Source organism: Brachycentrus maculatus, unplaced genomic scaffold (genome assembly GCF_059751285.1).
Source record: "Brachycentrus maculatus isolate JH-2025_06_01 unplaced genomic scaffold, ASM5975128v1 h1tg000212l, whole genome shotgun sequence".
NCBI classification, from domain to species: domain Eukaryota; kingdom Metazoa; phylum Arthropoda; class Insecta; order Trichoptera; family Brachycentridae; genus Brachycentrus; species Brachycentrus maculatus.
The window spans coordinates 610695-636424 of NW_028280963.1; the positions used below are offsets into that span (position 1 = coordinate 610695).

At 30.3% G+C, this 25730-nt stretch overlaps 1 protein-coding gene across 2 annotated transcripts in view; it reads right to left on the reverse strand.

Moving 5' to 3' along the window:
* Positions 1-25730, reverse strand: part of fz2 (frizzled 2) — a 200360-nt gene that overhangs the window by 98555 nt on the left and 76075 nt on the right. For both annotated transcript variants that reach the window (XM_088264024.1, XM_088264026.1), the window contains one exon: positions 9075-9128. The gene's annotated coding sequence lies outside the window, so the exon portion shown is untranslated. The remainder of the gene's footprint in view (positions 1-9074; positions 9129-25730) is intronic.

The window sequence follows — 25730 nt, forward strand, 5'->3', positions numbered from 1 at the left end:
GTGAAAAGTTAACATAACTGTTTGAGGGTTTACACAATGAAATATGATAAAAAAAAAAGTATCCCACAATGCGCTTTAGGGTTATGGAAGGTTACCTGTATTGTCTTATGAAAACAATCATAAATGTATGAGGCTCTTAAAATATTATTTATTTTCATGAATAACGTTCAAAGTTTGTTAAACATGCAGAATATTTTATATATTTTTTATTATTTTCTTTTGTTTGCGTACAATTTTAAGTAATATGGGTATTGACACATTGCTGGCGTAAATATGGAATATTATGAACATTATTTTCTCGATTTTCGGGATTTTCATTTATTTCCTTATTTAAAAATATTTGTAACACATAAAGCAATACATAAATTTAACATTTCAAAATGTAAACATATATTCGTATGTATCTTTTATTATTAGATTTATGTTTTGTCAGTACAAACACATTGTATGTTGGTGTACACATTTCTTGGTGGAACTGCAATTTAAAGAATAAAATAACAATTAATTCAAATATAGTTTTTTCCACATAAATTTTATTTGACCAGCAACCGTGTTTTTTCGTAACCGACATCATCAGACTGGTGATGATGTCAGTTACGAAGAAACCCAGTCGCTGGTCAACTAAACTTCTGTTGAAAAAAAAACTGTTTAGTTGTTTTTTTTATTCTATATCTTTTATTACTTCTAAATAATAGATACGTACCTGATATAATATGTCAATTTTGTTGTGAGAATACAATGCTCTATTAGAGAGGTAACTTTTTTAAAAATATTGTTAAATATACAATATAAATATATATGTTTCATAAAATATGTAAACAATGAAATTATAAATAATAAAAAAAAAGTATTTTGAATATTGAAAGCATTAACTTTGTGGATCATAGTGATATATTATTATATAAGAAATAAAAACGACTTTGTTTTTTGATCCACTCACATTTTTATTAAAAACCAACTAGTTTCGGCAAAAACCTGTTACACTCTTCAGGGTTTATTTTATGACTAAACATACATACATGATATATAAAAGAAACAGTGAACAAATTATTGGGTTGCGATAAGGATACGGGTGAGGGTAATTGTGTTTTAAGGTGGGGTAGGAGCAAGGAAGGGGATAACTGTGTTTAGGTTGGGTTTTATTTTATGAGAAAAATATTAAAAATGGGACTTCATTTTATTTGATAGTTGATCATATTTTATTTCTGTTAAATAGCTTTTATTTCTCAAAAAATAGGCATTAGCTATCTAAGAGTCTCGAAGCGCATCTTTCTCGAGATTTTGGTGAAGAATTCCAAAGCTCGCCAGCTCCCATCGATACAATTATTTCTTCCCACAGATAAAAATTAAATAATCTGTGATGTTTAGGCATTCGATCTCTAAACGCAGTACAAAGTTTAAATACGTACTATTTTAGATTACTTTTCTTCTTTAGTTAATCCCCATCGTGTGATTTTTATGCTTATTTAATGTTTGTTATAGTTTTTTAAGTATACGCGACAACGCGTGACATTTTGTATACTCCTGTATACGGGATTCCGCGCTTTCTCAATTTTTTCAATATTTTCGTCTGGGATCGGGGTTTATCAAACGAATGATAAGTGTATTTCCAATATTATGTATAATTAGTAGGTGAATAAAAACTTGTTTTCAGTGTAGTCATTTCGATAAATAATTACGTTTTTTGCGGCCCGAATCGGCTTGAAATATTTGTGAAAGGTGTGGTATTACGATATGAAAACGGAGATAAACATTCTATACTAATTTTATTGTATTCAACTGAATGTAAATAAATAAAAATAAAATAATATTTTCTTATATCTAAGCTACTCATAATTCACACCAAAATTGTTAAACTACAAGGTCGTCAGTAATTTATGGAATTTTTATTAAAAGTATAAAAAAATGTGAAAACGTAATATTCTAATAATATTCATAAGATAAATAGGTATTGAGTGTGTTGAAACAGAGCCAGAGCGACAACTATTATGGGTGGTATTTTAGGCGTGAGAACAATAAATTGTAATATAAAATAAATAAAAAAACCTGAAAAGCGAAAATATATTGAAACGAAAATTGTTTGCATCCTGAAAATATCTGAAAAAACCAATAACAACAAAAAACTGGAAGAAATAATTCCCCCTTTCTCTTGAGGCAACACGTCGATGAGTAATATGAGAGACTACGTTGTTGTGTCATTACTACTCGTACTACTACTACTACTACTACTACTACTACCATCACGCCGTTTCAGGGCAGGGTTAGGCAGGGATGATGGAACGCCACACTCTTCTGTCCTGACACACATTGCTAGCCTCCTTCGCATCCATATATCTAGTCATGAATGCCCTCCGATTGCACAGACTGTTGTCGCCACCAAATTTTAGGTACTGAATGATCTGATAGTGGCAAGTTATTTTCGGTCGTCCTCGCTCACATTCGCCAAATATACTTTCTTAGTCATTCTCTCGATATCCATTCGCTCCACGTGCATTAAATAGTTCTAAATCTGTTATTATTACCCACACATGTTAGATAATTACACACTGATGGTGTTTTTTAAATAACTGAACTCAAATCGTATTTCACAAATAATAATACAATATTTGGCGTGAAATCGGAAAATTTCGACGAAATACATAATATTCAAAATGTCCATATTAAGCTTTTCGCAATTATAAAAGTCAACGTGTGCGTCACAGATTATAATATGAAGTATGTACAGAGATTTATAAGCGTAAGTACTTATTTAATTTGTTCGTGAGCTTGTGGTGTTCTGAAAAATCGTTCTCTCACATGTGCGTGACATGTTTATATCCAAAGGAACTCAATTACCGCCAAGAGTAAAGGTTGATGAATATGCGCAATAACAAGCTTATTTACGACCCTTTTGTAATTTTAATTCTGACGTTGTCGTTTTCCTAACCGCACGTCATTCTGATATTTCTTTGGAACTAATACACTGACTCTATTATAATACGGAATTTTATTGTTCCATTCGTATTATTCTGACCTCATATATGTATTGCATACTCGGATCAACGAGGTATCTACGATTATATGACTGCTCACAGCTTGACACTTTTTATTGTATTTTCCCAGCAAACAGATAACAAAATACTTTTCGAGTCTATTTAAAAATATTTCTTAAATGTTTTTCGCAGATACTTTTTGGCACACTTTATAAACCTTATAAAATAAAACAACTTTGTTTTAACCACTGGTTCACTTTATCCAACCGGTTTCGACAAGGACCTTGTCATTATCAGAGTTTATGTAATAAATTCTAAAACATTGAAATACTCATAGTTAATTACCTTACCAAAAATTTTTACGCACTCCGTACACCATATGAAAATATGATTTAAAAATATGATTTAAAAAATATAATTAACAAAAAACTCCTTGTGTTGTTATGTTGTTTTTATTGTGCATTGCGTAGCGAATACGTCAACTCCGAATGACAACTTGTGAGCAACGAATGGAATCGCCCAAAAACAGTATGTTGCCGTGGGCTTTTTTTAGTAGTCTACTGGGTTAAGGAATGGAAATAAATTTTTAACAAACTAAATAACTAACCATTACCCTGTTTCGCAGGAGTAGACGGAGATAATAGAACGCCACACTAATCTGTCCTTGCACATTCATGCATTTTTTTATACATTCCCGCCAATGATTCTGACTCTTGACCTGACCAATTTTACAATTTTTAATACTTGATAATGCAAAGTTTCCCTTGGTTTTTCTATGCTTCTATTATCAAACACATTCGCCTCAAAAAATTGTTTTACTATTCTTTCTTGACTCAATCGATTCACATGCCCAAACCATTTCCACAGATCTTCCTTAATTTTATCAGTAATGCTTATCTTGACCTTGCATTCTTTTCTTATAACACCATCCGAACATTTATCATTCAACATTTTGCCGCACATTCGTTTGGGAGAACGCATTTCGACTGCATTCAGTTTTCTTTCATCCTTCTTTTGGTAACTCCATACTTCACTTTCATACAAAAATTATTCATTTCATGTGAAGAATTTCATCACTTACAAGAAAAATCTGTTTTTTTTTCGAATATTTTGTTTTAATTCCTAATTTCCTTAACACTTTTCGATGACCTCAAATTTAAAATTTTCAACAATCGCCTTACACGTTCTTTTCAGATTCCATTTCCTAAAGTATACATATTTTCATAAATGTTAGTACCAACCTTAAGTATAAATGTTTGAAATGATTTCTCATTACTAACATTTTGATTGCTTTTTTATTCACATCTAAACTGGTTTGAAAAGGTACAAATAATATTATTTTTACAGTCTGTTTTGATTAGTTTTTTAAGCAGAAAACCCGTAAAAATTAATACCAAAGGATTTTTTAAAGGAAAACGAAAATTAAGTGATTATTCGTGTATATATTAAAAAGAGGAAGTCTGTCAATAGTGACGGAGAAAAATACAGAGTTAAAAGTTTTTTCTACAACTAATTTTTAGAAGGGTATATTATTTTGACATGAGAAGGGTGAATCGAGAACAGAAGGGTTTCTTTAACATGGTTCTGTGATTAAAACTAGCGATCGCGTGACGTAACGAAATTACTCATACTTTTTATAATTTATATAACATTTGAAAACTTAATTTTTTTTTTATATCAAGATTTTAAATACAGTTGTATCTATTCGTTTAACACAGTTTTCACTAATAAAATGAATTGGAAACTTTAACAAATAAAAATTAGTAATATTGTCCGCCTCCGTGGTGTTATGGTTAGCGTGTTTAGCTAGCCCGCTGGTGGTCCCGTGATCGATTCCCAGGGGGGTTAAAATAAATGTTAGTGATTCTACACTCTAATGTTTACTTAATATCACCCTTGACTGGTACCAGAAGCACAGGGCTGATCACTTGCCTTCATACAATTAACGAACAAGATAACACTGCGTCGCTACGATGCAGTGCCCTATGCACCATTGGGTGCGGATAAGGGTTAAAAGAAAAAAAGAATATTAAACAAGTACGTGCCCAAAACCTTAATGCGCTGACCACAACATTACAGAGTCGTTTTTTAAAATCAACTCATAATTATTATCCGGTCACAACCAAAATAGGATGATATATTTAATAGTTTTGTTAAATATATCATCATTTGTTTGTTGTATGTTTAACAAGTGTGACTGTATTAATTACAAAAAAGCATGAGAAGTAAAAATAAATTTATTAATAAGAAAATAAATATAAAGATGAAAAAAAGTGTTAACAGTAGTTCGCATGTATTTATTTTTTTATTTAAGGTTGTAAATTAATGCAAAATGCAAATAAAAGCAGTAAGAAAATCAATATTTTATAACTTAATTTGTTAGTTTTGTTGAATAATGGAGAGTTCTTTAAAAAATGGCACGATATTATGAGTTTGTCGATTAAATTATGTGGATGAAAATGCGAAAAGTAGTTTCATGAGAGACAGCAGATGTTAAATTTGCTAAAATTCACCCTCAATATGAAATCAGCCGTCGGGTAAATGGATTCACAAACACTTGTAGGAGATTAAGGAATTAAAATAATGTATGCAGTAAGTTGCTATATTCCAGCTTGTACATACATCAGCGCTGAGAGAAATGGCATAGAGTACCCATCACAAGTATGATGTTATCCCTCAGAGGACTGCCGATAGATTAACGAGGGTGTGAAACGTGTTCAATGTTCACGCGATGGGATGGGATTCAAATTAAATGTTCATTATTCATCGTCACGAATTATGTCAACATTGAGGCAGACAGGGATTCTAAACATTAAATTAATTATGTATGAAGATTCATCCTCATATACACAAAACGTATTTCCGTTAAATTTCTCCTTATTATAATATTGGTTCTTTTAGTGGCAAATGGCAAATCGCTCCCTTCTTTTCAACAACGTCATTTATAAAAAAAACTTGATTTTTCAGGAGATCGTTTTTAAAGTCTTAGAATATAATAAAATGTATTAAAAATAAATATCAAGCCACTTATTGAACTTTTTACTGTGCAACAGATCTTTTAAGGTAAAACCTGAAGGTTTTTTCTCCGTTTAAAAATATTTAGTATATTAAAAAAATAATTAAACAATACCTTTTCTTCAAAATGCAAAAACAACACTTTCTGTCCTGTAGCAGGGTAAATATAAAGTTAAAAATATGCCGATTTTTCTGGGATATAGTACATTTTTTGAGCATTCCGAAAAAATGCACAACTTAAAATAGACGATTTTTGATATATGACGTTGTTGAAAGAAGTGAGCGAAATGTCAACAATTTAGTTGGCTAAGAAATATTTGCGGATTTTACGAGTGACTAACTAACTAAACTAATCATTACGCCACTTCTCCGCAGCGGTAGGTAGAGAGAATAGAACGCTACACCAATCTGTCTTTGCAAACAATCTTCGCTAATTCAACATTCATGCATCTTTCTTGCATATCCGTTGATAAGACTCACGACATGATCACCTTCAAGTTTGTATAATATTTGAATAACTTGATTATGCCAAGTTTTCCTACTGCTTTATATATGCTTTGATTTAAAATATTTAATAAATATGAGAATAGAAAGTAGAGATACAGTATACAAAATGTGCGTTAGACCAATCATGACGTATGCGGTGGATTTAAGAGCCGACACAACCATAACCAAAAACCTATACAATACCAGAAATGACAGTCTTAAGGGCTATCACAGGTTCAGAGATAGAATTCGAAACGAAGATTTTAAGCGGACCCACGAGACCGAAGATTAAGAAGAGTAGAGAAAAAAGAAGATTTTGGACAGACCATGTCAGCAGGATGGATAAATCAAGGATAACGAGATACCGCCGGGTCACCACCTCCCCGGAAGACCTTCAAAAAGAAGGATAACTGGACGTCAACATCACAGGAGGAGTTACTTTATTTATTGATTTGGCGTTTAATTTGTAGAACTCCATTTTCAATTCTGTATTAATTTTTAAATCAAACACAGATTTTTTGAGTCTATTAAGTTGTATTTTACTAACAAAAACACATAAAAAATTAATATTTTGACAATTGTTTCGCCTAGTTTTGGCATTTTCAAACTAATTTCATTCGTTTTAAAATGCCATAACTAGTCGAAACAATTGTCACAATATTAATTTTTATGTGCTTTTGTTAATAAAATACAACTTAGTAGACTCAAAAAATCTGTGTTTGATTTAAAAATTAATACAAAGGAGTAACTTTCTTGACAAAAACATATCTTCAAATCTAAGATAAAGATAAAGAAGAATAAGAATAAATATGAGATATTTCAATAGAATCCCGGGATCGAAAGCATGATCCCGGCATCTACTAAACCGAAAAAAATGTGTAGGGAATGGCATCATACTAAAATTATTTCTTAAGCAGTATTTCGAAACGAGTTTATCTTGTTAAGTGTTAAATTATAAATACAGTATCTTCTTATACGATTGTAAAAATTCGAATAAATTTTCATTACAAACAGATTCCTTAATTATAATTGATTTATTCATAACAAAACTCAATTAAAAATGGAAAGGTACAAATGACATAATTTACTGTCAATTTCAATCACGGCGACCCGCTGATTCTGACTACGGTATAACTGGATTCTAGATTTATGTAACGAATTATGTAAAATGTAAATAGGCGTCGAATATTTTTATAATATTGTTATTTTTCAAAGACAAATATCGATTAGCATATTCAAATAATGTTATCTTTAAATTGCGATTTGTACAAAACCGATGAAATATAATTTATGTGAATATTCGTATTTGTAATTTGAAATTATACGAATAACTTTATTTTTCCTTGAATAATTTAAATATTCATATTTATTTGTAAGGCTTAGTTAGATTTGTCAATACGGTGTACGATAAGTATGTAGTTACATAATTTTAATTTACATGGGATAGTTAATTCTGTGTGTCATATTTTATATTCTTCGATGTAACGTTCACCTCCGTAGTGTGGTGGGTTCGATTCACAGAGAGATCCAAAAATCACTTATGTATTTAATATACACCCTGCCTGGTACCTGAAGCGCAGGAAGAAACATTGTTGTTAATTAACGTTCAAGACAACACTGTAACTTGATGCAGTGCCTTATACACCGTTGCAAGCGGATAAGGTTTAAAAGAAAAAGGAGAAGATAAAGACACATAATCTTTCTTAAGTCTAAGAGAAATCAGTGGGTTATGAGAAAAAAAGTGCTTTGGAGATTTAATCCTAGAACCCGTATGAATCCTTGATTGAATAGTAATTTAGCGTGTAAAAATTATTATAAATATTAATCCTTATAATTCCTTGAATATGAAATAATATAAGAGAAAATCATGACAGCTCCCGATGCAAGAGTTTTCTTACGAGAATCGTTCTCACAGTAAGTTACAGAAATCAGCTACTTTTACTCTCTTATAATACCAATTTTGAGTTTATTATAAGAACGGCTAGTTTCAAGAACTATAGTTGTTTTCAGCGACAGGTGAAAATACACAGTTTTTTTACCTATTGATGAGAAAATGTGTAGTTTTCGACTAGTCATATTTACATTAATAAACTCTAAAAGTGGTCTAAAAGTGTTTTACTTTTATGTTTAAATTATCATGTTATTCCGCAAAGATACCAAAGAAATAAAAAGTAATTTTACTCTCAGTTGTTACTCGGGTATAATAAAATAAAAAAAAAAAACAAAAAAAAAGGTCGTTCTCGTACTCTGTTCGAAGAAATCAGTGCGTGGTTGTATTCACATTCCTGGGATGAAAATTTCTAAAAAGAGGTTTTCTTGGAAACCATTATCTTGGTTTCGAAATGCCTTGAATTGAGAGGGAATTTTGAATGTACAGAAGCCGTGTAAAACTATCTTTTAAGTTCTAAACTAAGGAAAAATCTGAACTGCTTTATTAAGGCCGCAATTCAAGGAAACAGTGGTTTGAGGAAGACTTTTTTTTTCGAATCCGACGGTACTAATACTCAACTCAAAATTGAATTTGGCTGAAAGAAAAGTAATTATTTGCAGAATGGGACGGACGATATATGGTATTAGTACGGAGTAATAAAAACATCTCACCAGTTTTTCAGCATTCTGAATTCGAAGCGTATTTATATTCGGTCAACGAAGGTCCTGAAACAAAAAATGATAAAATAAGATTAATGATGATTGTAGAGTGTTACAACAGGATTATTCAGAAGTTCCTATTTGACCCACACTAGATGATCCCTCCTGTTCCCAACACAGATTCAAATAAAAACATATTTAATTAGCTAGAAGAAACAAAAATCCACTAAATGATCTATAAACCTTGTACATAATAAGCAAGGTAAATAATAAATGCAATTCCCATCTAAAAAAAAAAAAAAAAAAACAGGATTATTCACTGGTCAAAGAGTACTATTAGATAATTATATATTCCCTTCAATATACTCCTATGTCAACTTCCACAAAAATACGTTACGTAAAAGATAAGGTTTAGAGGCAAGAAGCAATTTATGCAGCAATAAGTACAAGTAACAAATTATCCTAATCATATTTTAATACAATATATAAATAAAATTATTTATTCAGAATTTAACACAGCATAGCAAATAACGTGAGATGTTCCTCCGAATGAAAAGTTATTAACAATTTATATTTATACGAGCATTAATGTATGGAAGCGAAACATGGAACTGGCAATGGAAGGATGAAAGCAGAGTGAACGCTGTGGAAATGCGCTCCCTCAGACGAATGTGTGGAAAATCATTGTATGACAGAATTAAAAACGAAGATATAAGAAAGGAATGTAAGGCTGAACGAGGAATAATTGAAAAGATTAGGAAGAGTTCTTTACGGTGGTATGGACATGTGGAGTGAATGGATAACGAGAGAATGACTAAGAAAATATATATGGCGAATGTGAGAGGGAAAACAGAACGAGGACGACCGAAAAAGACTTGGCACTATCAGATCAATCAGAACCTAAAATCTGGCGGTGTCAAAAGTCTGCGTAATCGGAGGGCATGTATGACTAGATGTATGGATGTGAAGGAGGCGAGGAGTGTATGTCAGGACAGAAGAGTGTGGCGTTCCATCCTCTCTGCCTACCCCTGCGGGGAAACGGCGTGATGGTAATAGTAGTAGTAGTAGTAGCATTAATTTTCGTATGAGTTTTTGGGTTTGTGATGATCGTCTGTTGACTTGAATGTTATATACGAAAGATGTATGTAATAGTACGAACAACTTTCATGAGCGCACTTTATGAATTTGTATTCACTTTAAATTAAATATGTATCATTCTTCCCTTTTTTATGAAAGAAGATGTAAGTCTGAAAATCCCGGGGCTTACGATTTTCAATCGAATTTTTATTCATCGCAGTATTTTATAATCAGTTTTGATCCAGATTACCTTATTTTGGTTTACGCAAAAAACTAACAATTTCCAAGAATTTAATTCGTCAATTTTAAAAATGATTTTTAATTAGTTTCCTTTATCACTCTGAAGAAAGGTATGGGACATGTGATTTGATTCATCCTGTATAACGGATACCCTCAAGATTGAATTCATCCGTTTAATACCGATGTTGCTTTTTTTTAATTTTATTTTCTTATTACGGTTAGTACCTATCAGTTTCCGTTTAGTTAGCGTAATCAATTACTTTTAATAATGATCCCAACGAACCATGAAATTGAAGAATTTATTAGGAAGGTGATGCAGTAATAATAAATTATTCAGAAGGCGCAGGTATTATAATATATTACTGGAGAGATAATTGCGAATATAAAGCTCTTGCATTATTCTGCCCACGTGAAGTCAGGCGACCATGCAAATTCAATAAACTTGAATAACAAATTGATTCAGGATTTAATCGTATTTCAAACTGTGTGGCGTCAAGTTGACGGATCTTTTTAGAGTCATTGAAAGGTCGTTAAAAATATCGTGCTTTGGTAACGCGATTTAAAAAAATGCCGTTTAAGATATTTCAGTTATTTAAAGAATCTTTTAAATATTTTTAACGCATGTTAAATAAAAATGTTTTTTAATTTAAAAGTAAGCTTATTTAATGCAATTAATAAAATTAAATACTATTACATACTGATGTTTGATGAAAAAAACAATAAAAATAAATTAAACTGTAAATAATTAATAATTTACTATTTTCCAAAGGTATTGAACAAAGGGCGCTAAAATTAACATAATATAATAATCATCGCTTTGCGTTGTTGTTCTTAAAAATATTGTGTAAAGTAAAGCAAGAAACTATTTTGGCTGACACTCAAAAGTGCAATTAAAAAAAAAACATAAAAACCATATTTTTACGAACTTGTATATCGAAATAAGTGTTCGTGGCCCAGTAGTTTGCGGTAAGCCAATAAAAACATATTTTGTAGCCTTTTTAAATAATATTAATAATCCTAGGACGCGAACAGTTTGACAAGCGTAGTCTTTTTTATGTTTCTGATAACAAGGTTTGTACACTTATGACAGCTTACAGAAATCAATGGCAGATTATTAAATGAAAGGCTCATACTTGCTTTTAGAAATTCAAATTAGTTTTTTTTCCTTTTAAAGTGTGGCAACATGGCAATGATATATTTAAATATGTATTTGAATAATCAAAACAAAAATGACACTTATTATCAACCTGTTTTAGATATGAGGCTTGTTATATTAAATATGTATATAAATTAAGACTCATATCGCGGGAGAGTGGTTGAAACAGGTTAGCTGATAAAAGCTGGAAATCCGCCATTTCTATTGAACCAGCGTGAACAATCTTCAGAGCAATCTTCACAGCAATTTTCTGATAGCCAGTGCTCTCGCGTGTTCTAATAATTTTTAACGGGCGAAATATTATAATAAGCAAAATAGGTTAAATTGTTAGGGTGATTTTCCACCTCTTTGCGTGCGTGTGATTAATAAAATATACACTTTATTACTACTTAAACATCTTGAAAGGATAATAAAACTACAAACTATATAATTTCTTTCACTTTTATTTTATTTGACTAATGACAGACTGGTGATGTCAGTAACGACGAAACCCGGTCACTGATCAAATATAATAAAAGTGAAAAAAACTATTAATTTGTTGTTTTTTTATATAAAATTTTCACCAAGAAATGTTAGTACAAAACTAAAATTCGAAAAGAAGCTAAACTACGACATTAATATTTTGAGTGTCAATTTTTTTGTAACCAGACATTAGATTTTTAAATGAATGTATATATATTCACTTAAGTGATGAATATTCGTAAATATTAAGTAGCCATACAATTTTCTTCCATTATTTTTTTTTAAATAAAAATTCTGCTCACGATGCACATGTACTTACACACAAACAGTAGAGCGGCGTCATTTACATGATAAAAAATTATCATATTTTATTTATTGTTTCGGCATTAACTTTGTAAAAACTCAAGTGGTAAAAAACAAAGTGTTTTCTTTAATTATTGTAAAAATTATCATAATAAGTAATCTAAGGAGTATACCTCAAAAGTAAGTAAACGAATGCAAGAAATTTGCATTTATTGATCAGATCATCGCAGTGTCCTTTGCATCTTTAAAAACGATAAGATATGGAAGCGAAACAGGAAGTATATGTACATTCAATTATCCACACAACCATACGATTAGTAATTTCTAAAATATTACAGAACAGAGGTGGCAAAAATGTGGAAATATTAACGTAATTAGCATATTCAAAGGTTACCTACGTTCTTGGCAGTTTCATTGTTGTTCCTTTCGCCCACAAGGTCCGTGGGCTAACAGCCTCCGGGTGACACAGAACCTTTCATACTACATGGAACATAATATCCCGTGATTTCTACAACAATGGCTAATTATGTGCGCAATATTGCACTTTTGTGCATCAACCCTCACTCATAATTTCTACGGACATACAAGAATAACCAGTCTGACGATATCGGTTACGACGAAACCCGGTCGCTGGTCAAATAAAATTTATATGGAAAAAAACTATGTACATGGTTGTTATTTAATTATCAACAAGAATAATACTTACCATTACAATTGAAGCTAGAGAGTTAAAGGTGTACTCGCAGATATAAAAACGCGACTGGCTGCGCGAGGAATCAGACATTTTTTTAAAAAATATATGCATATTGTAATTTCATGTTTGCCCTCGATTTAATTTTCTTTAAACCCAGATAACATCAAATTTATTTAAATGGACATAAAACTTCGTTTTTGCTTAAAAAAAAGATATTCTTCAAAATAAATGTATGGTTTGAAAAAAAAAACTGATAGGTAGGAAGTTAAAAAAACAATATAGAATGAACATTATTTTTTTAAACTCCTTTAAACTCTTTAAAAACCTTTGTGAAAATTTTTATGTACTCGTATACATATATCGCTCACTCCTTTCAAGAACGTCATAAATAAAAAATCGACAATTTTCAGTTGTGCATGTTTTCGGAATGCCCAGAAAATGTACAACATCGCAGCAAAAGAGGCATATTTTTAACTCAATATTTACCCGCTACAGGGCAGAAAATGTTGTTTTTGCATTTTGAAGAAAAGGTATTGTTTAATTATTTTTTTAAATGTACTAAATATTTTTCAAATGGAGAAAAAACCTTCAGGTTTTACCTAAAAAGATGTGTTGTACAGTAAAAAGTTCAATAAGTGGCTTGATATTTATTTTAAATACATTGTGTTATATTTTTAAACATTAAAAACGTTCTCCTGAAAAATCAAGTTTTTTGATTTATGACGTTCTTGAAAGGAGTGAGCGATATATTATATATATATATTTATATATATATATATATATATATATATATATATATATATATATATATATATATATATATATATATATATACATATATATTTATATATATATATATATATATATATATATATATATATATATATATATATATATATATATATATATATATATATATATATATATATATTATATATATATATATTATATTATATATATTATATATATATATATATATATATATATATATATATATATATATATATATATATATATATATATATAATATATATATATATATTATATATATATATATATATATATATATATATATATATATATATTTATATATATATTTATATATATATATATATATATATATATATATATATATATATATATATATATATATATATATATATATATATATATATATATATATATATATATATATATATATATATATATATATATATATATATATATATATATATATATATATATATATATATAAATATATATATATATATATATATATATATATATATAATATACATATATATATATATATATATATATATATATATATATATATATATATATTATATATATATATATATATATTTATATATATATTTATAAATATATATATATATATATATATATATATATATATATATATATATATATATATATATATATATATATATATATATATATATATATATATATATATATATATATATATATATATATATATATATATATATATATATATATATATATATATATATATATATATATATATATATATATATATATATATATATATATATATATATATGTATATATATATATATATATATATATATATATATGTATTTCGAAGAGAAGCTTTTTAACACAAAAACGGTGTTTTAAGCCAATAAATTAAATAACGTTAAATGTTACCTGGGTTTAAAGAAAATTCAGATATAGGCTATCGATTATCCCGCCTCAATAATAATATTATATTTTGATAATTAATATAGAGCTATTTTCGTAAAATACTACCTATTTCGTAAAGTTCTGTGAACTTAACGAACTGGAACACTGAATACTGCAATCTGCCCATAGAATATTTTATATGATATATTGTTTATTTTATTATTTCTTTATTTATGATGAAAGTTTTTTTAACACATGCTTTATGTCAAAATTCAGAATGTCATTAAATATTCACTTAACTATTAATATTAAATACACATGTAACAACTGAAAACATGTTAGAAACTGTGAATAATTATTTAATGATTTCTTGAATCATATTCAGGAACTTAAAATATTAAAAATTGGTTTGTCAAGGAAAATAAGTACCGGATATTATTTTTAAATTCCAAACTCGGCAGGTAATTAAATTAAGTATCACATCAAAAGAGGTTGCGCCAGGTAAAGTCGGTTCAATAAAAATATTCATGGTATAAAAATCCATTTAAACGAAATTTTTGTATTCATTAAAGCAATTAAAAACCCGTTATTTATTTATTTTTATGTTTTTTTAAAAGTAAACAGTTACGCGATTTAAAAAAAAGTCATAAAAACTTTCGATCAATCAAAATAGAAACGTCTTCTCGTGTTTCTAAAACCAGAAGCTTTATTTTACACACATATATGAATAGTTTGAAAACACATAAAATTCAACGACTAGTTGGCCATTTCAAATAGGCAATAAAAATTAAAATAATGTTCTTTATCATAGTATTACACAATATTCGACACGTACGTAGGTAACTCCAAAACTAATACAGGAGGTAGGAACTATAGATGACAAGTTACATGTATTCAATGTAAATTTTTAATAATATGACCCTTGCAAAAAAAATAGATGAAAAAATAAATAAAATTAAAAGTAAATAAATGTAAAAATATATGAAAAAGTAAATAAAAGTAGATAAAAAAGTAGTTTACATGCACCGCGAATGAAAAAAGGCAATATATTCACATAATAATAATTTATATGTTAGTATCCCTCACATTCTACTCATATATCATCCCTAATTAGGCGCCTTTCTTAAAAATGCATGTCCTGAACGTTTTAAGCTATTTGTCGTGTACCTTACAAAAAATCATACTAGGTATGGTAATTAAGCAGATAATAAAAATCTGCACTTTATGTAAAAACAAGGTTCGCCTTAAATGCAGAGTTTCTGAAACACGATACTTATAATCGAGACAACATTTCAAGAAATACGATATGACAAGTTTCGCCTATTATACACATCGTAAATGTGGGATTTCTCTCATGGTAAAATGAGATATTAGAATACTTGAAAAAATGATGTCATTTCACTGTTCTTGAAGAGGCTGATGCAACCGCGAATGAATGCAAAACTTACACCCGAAATCCAAATTAATACATAAGTGAAAGGCGTGAATTAATTATAAGGTTTACTAAAATTATAGAAGGTGATAATTATAGTGACTGCAGATACCTTGTTAGAATTGAGCGCGGGCGTAAATGATGCGTGTCGAGTAATTTTACGTTGTGTTAGTATGAAACGTTTAGAGAAGTAAGTACCCACTGTTGATTTTGCTGATTAAAACATTTTAAGTCATAGGGAATCATGCAAATGATAGGTATATACTTTTTAAATGTTTCACATATTTTATTTTTTATTAACGTATTAGCTTACTTTACTTTATTTATAATAGATGCTTTAAAAATAATCACGAGTTATTAGTGCATTAATAAGAATAATATTTAGTGAATAATTAATGAGATATTAATAGAAACTAAACGTGTTTTTTTTTCATCTTAAATTTTGTTGATTGCACATTATTAAGGAAAACTTAGTAAGGGCACATTATTGAAATGAACAAAGAAGGTGAGCGACTACTTTATATTAAAAAATAAATAAATATTTTTTTAAACGAAGGATAAAAAAGCTAGGTGCCGATATAATTTATTTAAAAACATGAGTCAAAAGTTTGACAGGACGTTGCAGTGGTGAATAATTGTTTAAAATGATTAATGGAAAAGATACTTATTTATGTGTGTCGTAAGCCTGGTCGGTCCGCGACCCGAGCTGTAGCTGAGAGCAAAGCATGCAGTTGTACACGGTGTTGTATGTAGTCGTGCATCGTGTAGTATGCATACGAGTTTATTTAACGGCAAGCTAAAAACTGGCTGCCAAGAAGATTAATGGCTCGACTGACTGTAACAAGGACCTTCTGACTAATATTTTATTTGGGAATTCTTCAAACTGACGTTAACAATTAAGTTATTTTTAGGAGCAAGCATCACAAAATGTCGTTTATTAAATTTGTAAAAAAAACTTATATTCTATCGTTTTGGTTTTGAAACAGCAAGCACTATATTTTATATAATTAATCATTATTTTTCAAAGTACTTCAATCTTCTTTTTCCTGGCGCCATCCCAATTTATCACCTTTATAGACTGTAGGGGTCAGCTCTCCTAGTCCTCAGGTTGAAGGTCCTTCTATCTTGGACAACATCACATAGGTTATACCTTCGAATCATGTTTTCTTTCTGCAGCATCCACGAATTCTTTGGTCTTCCTCTACATAGATGTCTTTCGAGGAAGATCCATGTCGATTGTCTGGTTTAAAATATGATCAGATTCTTTGCGTCCTATATGCCCATATCATCCGAATTGCCTTTCCTCTACCTTACTATTTGTTACACCTGGCTTCCACGAATGCGTGAACTGTTTTTGTCTTTAAGGAACACTCCAGCTAACCATGTAAGCGTTTGCATTTCAGCCTAGAGCAGAAGGTATACATCGTCCAGCATTCGGAGCCATAGAGGAGCGCGCATAATTGTCAGATTTTTTAAAAAGTACTTCAATATCTTGTATATATTATATCGTCCCTTATATTTTTATTTACAATGCAAAATATTTAATTTTCAATATCTTAGACAATCTAATTTATCGGCAGACTACATAGTGTCATACGTTCATTCTATTACGACATATTTAATATATATATTAGGTAGTACAAACGTACTTCTAGCACGGTAGGTAAACTATTAAATTAATATAAGTAATTTTTCTCCATAATATTTATTAATTATAGTCCTGGACTAATACTTGAAACGCAGAATTTACTATGTGAAACCTTGCTTTCACATAGTAAATTCTGCATTAATGGTATAGGATACAGTACCCTATACCTACACTGATGGGTAAAATGCTACTAGATCTTGAGGTTTTCATTCCTACGTCTAACATATGAATATAAACATTATTCTCTTTGCCTAAATTTTAAGGGAGAAAAGCGAGTCGTGTGATATTTTTTAAGGACACCTAGAATAAAAAAAATATATTATTTTATAAACAAATAGAAATAGCACTGCTATATTTTTTATTCAATTTCTTAAATTTTAAACGGGAAGGTAAAAAATAATATTGTGGTATTCTGGTAGGTACGAGAATGTATCTACATTTAAATCGGGATAATAATGTGTTTATGTTGCGCAATTCTTTACTTATATAAACAACAGTCTTCCCAGCTCATCTAATTACAATGCACGCGTTGTTTCCTATATTAACAGTTCAACCTAATTGGTTTGGCATTTCAAAAAAAGTCATAAAAACGGTGTTAAAGAAACCCAAAGCATTTTAATTCAATTCGCGTTTCGGGTACGAAGGTCATAAACAAATCATAATAAGATTACGTTACGGCACCAATGCAAAATAATGTTCTGCGAGGGGCTCAAAGGATTCGAAATTAGTCACGTGAAAAGTGAACATCACTTCTTTACACATACCATACCGTTGATGAATTAAAAATGTATATGAATATATACAGGATGTCATTAAAATATAATACACGTCAGTAGCGTAAAATATAATAAAACATGTTTGTTTTGACGACGTGGCTCCAACGAAAAGTAATCCTGAGTCCTCGTGACCATTAATTTTATATAGTGCCCGGCTGTGTAATATAGTGGTACACTTTTAGCTATCCATTCCCGGGTTCGATTCGTTAGCCAAGTCAAGTCAGCGTATTTTAAAAACTAAAACATTGAATATTTTCACATCAAAAAACGCACACCTGCGAGAAAAGTAACAAAATCGAATAAATATATATCGAGTCAAATACATGTTGTTCTCATATTAATATTAACTTTTATTTGTAGATTTTTTTAAAGTAAGTGTTAAGAAATCCGTTTCGAGGTATGTAAGCAATAGTACATCATTGTGAGTGTGTCCAAATACTTGTTCACAAAATCTGGATTATCTCCAATTACAGGAGTTATATTCATATTATTTTTTGACATCTCATCAAATTATGACGGTCGTCAGCCCCCAGACTTCCATATTATTCTTCATATTTAATGAGATGTCAAAAAATAATATAAACAATAGTAAATAAAAATAAATAAAACATGATAACTGATTTTTTAACTCAACAATTTGAAAAAACTTTTGAAGGGCTTCTTCCTGGTCTAACCCTTAACCACACCAACGGTGCATAGGTCACCGCATGTATTGACGCTGTGATATGTTGATTGTATGATAACTTACATGAAGGCAAGTAACTGCCCTTCAGGTACCAGTCTCGGGTAGTATAAAATATATATGACAATGATTTTTTTAAATATTTATTGTGACTTTCCCTTAGGAATCGAATCCGGGGCCCTCAGCACGGTAGCTAAACGCGCCAACTATAATACTATGGAGGCAGACAAAACACGAATGGAAAACTTTAATATATTGATATTAAAAAAAAATCTTACAAGTATTTGCATTGAGTGTAAAAAAAAAATCGACTGTATTTCTCAGTATGAAGTATAAAAAATGTAATAACCGTTTGATAATGACATGCAAACAAATACATTAAAAAATATTAGATACATTATTTTTTCTGTATGATTCGGGTTGTGGTCCCGTAGTTAGTGCCGCGGACTCTTGAGTCAGAGTTTCTCGGTTCGAACCCACTCTACCACAATTGGATACTTATTTATAATATTAATAATGTTATTTTTAATGAGCCGCTTAGGCTCACGGAAATAGTATGAAATTGGAGTATTTTTGTAAATAATAAAAACACAAATATTTATATTTTTTTAAATACATCACAAATTAATAATCATTCGTCAACTCGAGGGTCGCCGTGGCGAGAATCGCACAACGTTGCATATTCGACATTTTTCACAGCATTCAAACCTGACTACGCTCCAAACGCGCACAGAAACAGTACCTAACGGAAAACGAAATCTCGTGTTCATTTTTTTCGTCTCGTCCCTTTTCGTGTAGGCGAGGGGGTGAAGGTACGGGGACAGGGAGGGGCAGTCCTGGGCCCTTTGTTGGCCAAACTGTGACAAAAACTCTCAATGTTGTGGCAGCTTTTATGAAATTATAAAAGGATAAGGGCGGGCCAGTATTTTCACAGCACTCCAGCTGTGACGTTTGGGCGACGACTCCGCCATTGTGCTCAGAATGAAATGTCAAACAGGCGATGTGAAGCTGCGTTTTTTAAACAGTTGTAAGTCGTTACAAAAGTTATCAATGTGTACAAATCTCTAGAGATTTAAAAATTTCCAAGGAGAGAAAAAATAAACTGCGCAAAACATTCTATAGAAATGCATTTGTGAATAAAGCGATAATTGAGAGGTAGAAATTTACGAAAATGGCACTATTTACTATTACTACTACCATCTCGCTGTTCCTCTGTAGGGGTAGGCAGAGAGAATAGAACCCCACGCTTGCCTGTCTAGCTTCATTCACATTAATCCATCTAGTCATACATGCCCCCCGCTTACGTAAACTTTTGACACGACCAGATTCTAGCGGTGCTAGCGCTATACCATATATTATTCATCATTCAAAAATATTAATATTATTTACCTACAAATCCATATCATTAATATGCGCAAGTTGTTCAACAAATACAAAACCAAAGGAGTCGAAATAATCTGCGGGCATGAACAAAGAGTTGCATGAATGTGAAAGAGGCGAAGAATATTTGCAAAGACAGAATGGTATGGCGTTCTATTCTCTCTGTCTACCCCAGCGGAGAAGCGTTGTGATGGTTAGTAGTTAGCTATTCTAATATTCCGGAAGAATATAAATATGATTTTCGACTTATTTATATGTTATTTTAATTAAATGTATTTTTCCATAATTAATCGGTTTGCGAACATGGGAAAGGTGCGAATACGGAATGCACGAATGACGAACTGCTGCATTTTCTATGAATGTACATCGTACCTTGTATTTTATGAATAAAACATAAAATTGAGAGAACACGTAGGTACTTGAAACATGAATGTATTCATGTTTTTTTTCGTACAAGGTACACAGAAATATGAAGACTTGCGGCGGTTACTTCGACAAGCACTTAGCGCAAACAAAAAGAGAAATTCGATAGCACAGTCGACACCTGAGGATGGCATTCATGCTATTATGGTTGTATTGTAGGCACTGTGAATTATTATTGTTGGAAAGTTATCGCATTTACCGCGGATTTCAATTCGATTATTATTCAGACGGATGTGGCCTGTCAACTGAGAAATGAAATAATCTATTGTTATCGACGTTTAATCGATACGCACAAAGAATTGAAGGAAACGCCAGTTGGAGGTCTGGGAATATTAATATTATTTTTGATCCTTCTAAAAATATTATTTGACATTGCGGTGGCATTATTCGGTTATTGTGTTACTTCTTTTTCTAGATTTTTGAATTGAATGGCGTGTGATGGACGGAACCAGCAGGCAGATCAAATTGATGGTGTCAGATAAATATGGTAGCAAAACATATATCGCTCACTCCTTTCAACAACGTCATATATCAAAAATCGTAAATTTTCAGTTGTGACCATGTTTTCGGAATGCCCAGAAAATGTACTATATCAAATTGATATAGTACATTTATATATTTATTATTGATATAGTACACTATATTTTTCAAATTGAGAAAAAACATTCAGGTTCTACCTAAAAAGATCTGTTGCACAGTAAAAAGTTCAATAAGTGGCTTGATATTTATTTTTAATACATTTTATTATATTTTAAGACATTAAAAAAGATCTCCTGAAAAATCAAGTTTTTTAATTTATGACGTTGTTGAAAGGAGTGAGCGATATGGTTACAAAGATAGATGTTCTAATGGTGACATGTATAAGGAAACAATATGTGGCTGAGATAAGCATTATCGATCAAATTAAGAAAGGTGTGTCGATCAAATGAAGAGATTGTTTGGGAATGTGAATTGAACGAGTAAAGAAAGAATAGTAAAACAAATTTATTAGGTGATGTGGTTGGTAGTAAAATCAGAGTATGACCGAGGAAAATTTAGCATGATCAAGTATTTCAAATACATGAATGTGGTAAGGTTAGAAGTCGGAATAATCGGCATGAATGTGGAAGAGGCAAAAATTGTTTGCAAAGACGGACTTGTGAGGAATTCTTTTGTCTCTGCCTATCCCTGCGGAGTAGCGGCGTGGCGGTTATTATTATTATATTTGCTACTTTTTTTTCCAACCATGCATAGTGCCCTATGCACCACTGGGTTCGATAAGAGTTATATTTGTTTAATATAAAAAATGGGCTTAAACCTATATTTTTATTACTATGAGCTGAACCGATAAGTCTACAAATTTTATCAATAAAATTGAGAAATAAATAATAATATTCCAACGTTTTATTTTTTCTTTTCCCCGAAAATGAATCAAAGTACTTATATGCCCCATTATTTATTGAACACTTGTCCTTACCTTCAAATATTGTTTTTTTCCATAAATTATTACTGCACATTATATTACTGTTACTTAAGTACCTAGAATTGTATAGGTAGCTACATATATGGTATAAGAAACCTCAGTCCATTTATTTTTCACATCAGTTTTAAAATGTCCTAACAAGGCAATAGTCACAAAATGAATTTTTATGTATTTTTAATAATAAAATTTAATTTGGTAGACTATAAAAATCATTGTTCGATTTTGATGTTTATTATAACATATAAATATTACAATATCTTGATCTATATATTTTTCAGGGGTAACTGGTAGCTAGAAGCGGATACGACATAGTATGGTGTTGTATCGCCATAACCACCTCAACAGAGACACGTCGAGATGTTGGTCGCAGTAATGCTAGATACATAAATAAATATGGCCGCTAGTGAGAGAATAAACGGGAAATAGCTGGCGCCACAAAGCGACAAGAATGCATGATGGCCGTTATTTATGGGAAATTGTGACACCTGTGCTCGCACGGTTGGCTTTTTCTACCGGTTATGCAAAAACCTTAACCATTTCAGACCTAACAATGTTTCGTTTTAACATTTTTTCTTACTGAATGTTTAGTACTATTTTTTATTTTTATTTTATTTGTTCGGGAATTGTACAGCTTTACATTTAAAAAAGTATTTAATAAAAAATATTTTACATTAACAAAAATAGTTACATTAATAAAAATAAAGCCAATTAAACGATTCCACATTTGTGTTACAATAACTATTAAAACATTAAGAGATAAAAAATAAATAAAGAAAAGTGGGAGTGTGTGTGTGAGGAAGGGAGTAAAAGGGTAAGGGTATGGTTTAAAAAATAGATTTTGCAGGAAGGAGAAGGAGAAGGATAGGAGAGGATTATATACTATTTTCTGAAAACTAATATTTAATAAAATACTATTTTCTGATAACTTTTTTTCTCTTTAGCTTAAAATACAATTTTACTTACAAAATTGTATTTTGCTAAAATACAATTTTGGTGTCAAGTTTTTCTGTTTTTGAAGTTTTTAACAAATATCAAGTACTCTCGTATCGCCAAAGGCTTTCTCGTATCAACTGTCGACCTGAAATTATCCATTATGATTCAGGTATGACGAATCGACTTCTAGTTCAGTATGGAGTTAGAAGAATTATAATTATATCTAAACTAACGGACCATCACGCCGCTTCCCCGCATGTTAGGTATAGAGAATAGAACGCCACACCTCTCTGTCTTTGCAAACGTTTTTTGCGTCTTCTACATTCATGTATCTTCTCATACATACCAGCCGATTATTTCGACTCCTGACCTGACTGCTTTCAAGTATTTGACATAACTGATCACACCAAGTTTTTCTTCAATAATAATTATAATTCTTCTAACTCCATATTAAACTAGAAGTCGCCAGAGAGTGACTAAGAAAGTGCATTTGGCAAATGTGAACAAAGACGGCCGAAAAAGTCTTGGCACGACCAGATCAATCAGAACCTAAAATCTGGTGCAAGCATACCTTTTTAGGTAAAACCTGAATGTTTTTTCGCAATATGAGAAATATTTAGTTTATTTAAAAAAATAATTAAACAATAATTTTTCTTCAAAATGCAAAAATAACACTTTCTGTCCTGTAGCGGGTAAATATATGTAAAGTTAAAAATATGCCACTTTTGCTGGGATATAGTACATTTTCTGGGCATTCTGCACAATGAAAAATTGTCGATTTTTGATATTTGAAAGAATATATGATATTGAAAAGAGTGAACGATGTATGATTAGATGTATGGATGTGAAGGAAGCTAGGAGTGTATTTCAGGACTACTCTGTATCTCTGCCTACCTTTGCTGAAAAATGGTGTGATGGTAGTAATAGTAGGAGAATAATTATATTACATTTGAATTAGTGTTGGAAAGTTTTTTTGTTATTTGAACGAACGATAAAATCGAAACAATTTATGGGAAATTAATGAAGCTTTTCTTAATCATAACTGGAGATGTCTTAATAAAAAAAGGTGTTTTAGTAAAAACAGAAAAAGTGAGACGAATAGATTGTTTTGACGTTGAGGATTATAAATGTATTTTCGTTTAACTTTTAGCTTCCAATATACGAATTTTGTGAACTTACATTAAATAAAATTGAGTAATTAAACAACTCAATGATTGCAACTTTGTAAAAACAAAAATAGTGCGAAAATATTGAAAAAAAAGCTTTGCGCAAAATAAACAACAAAACGGTGTAATTTCATTTAACACTCGATCACAAAGGGTTAACGCCGATCTGGCAGCCAATGCCAAATAAATAATCGAATTTCCATTTGTTACCGATGCGACGTATTCCTGATACGCGCCTTTAAAATTTAACGGATCGTTTTTTTAGTTCGATTTGCACAAATTCAATATACACAGCGCTTTTTTAAACACGTGAATTTTATACCAGCATCTACCAATACCCTCTCGTCTATAAGAAAATGCACAGAATCAATAACTATAACACTTATCATTCATCGTTCACTTTGTGTAATACCACTCTAATAACTATTTTTATTCTCGGCATAATGTTTTTTTCTTCATAAATATCCTTGTCGCTTTTTTGGGATTCAGATTACCAGGTACTTTTGATCAATATAATTTAAAGATCACACTGCAATTCAATTATTTCACATTTATTTCGGAAATAAATCTAGTGTTCGTTTGTTTTTCACATTTGACCATACATTCGTATTCGTACATTCGTACAAGTATTCTGAAAATTACATGGAAAGAAATTTAGACATAAAATTAGTAAAACATCAGCGATCATTTTCTTATTGGAAGAACACGATGTTCAGTAATAAAATTTAATATGTACCCTTAAAATTTATAGCTCTTTGTTTTAGACTGTAATTATTTCTCTTGTAATTTAGTGGTCAATTATGTGCTACTGTAGGTGCTTGGCTTCATCAAGAGATTGATAGTAAACATGTCGATAATTAACAATCAGATATGTAGTTAACTATTAACAATCATTTTAACAAATATTTTGCGGTAATTTTCATAGAACAGTTAGTACAATGTAGAAAAGTCGAATATATGAATTGATGAGGTAGCGTCAATCAATAATTATACTTTATTATTTTTTGACATCTCATCAAAGATGAAGAAGAATATGGAAGTCTGGACATTTACGGGGCTGACGACCGTCAAAGGCTGGTTCAAGTGATCACTTTACACACGTGTAACATTCACCAATTCTACCCATTATTGACTACCACACTTCTCAAATTCTTGGAAGTTCTATA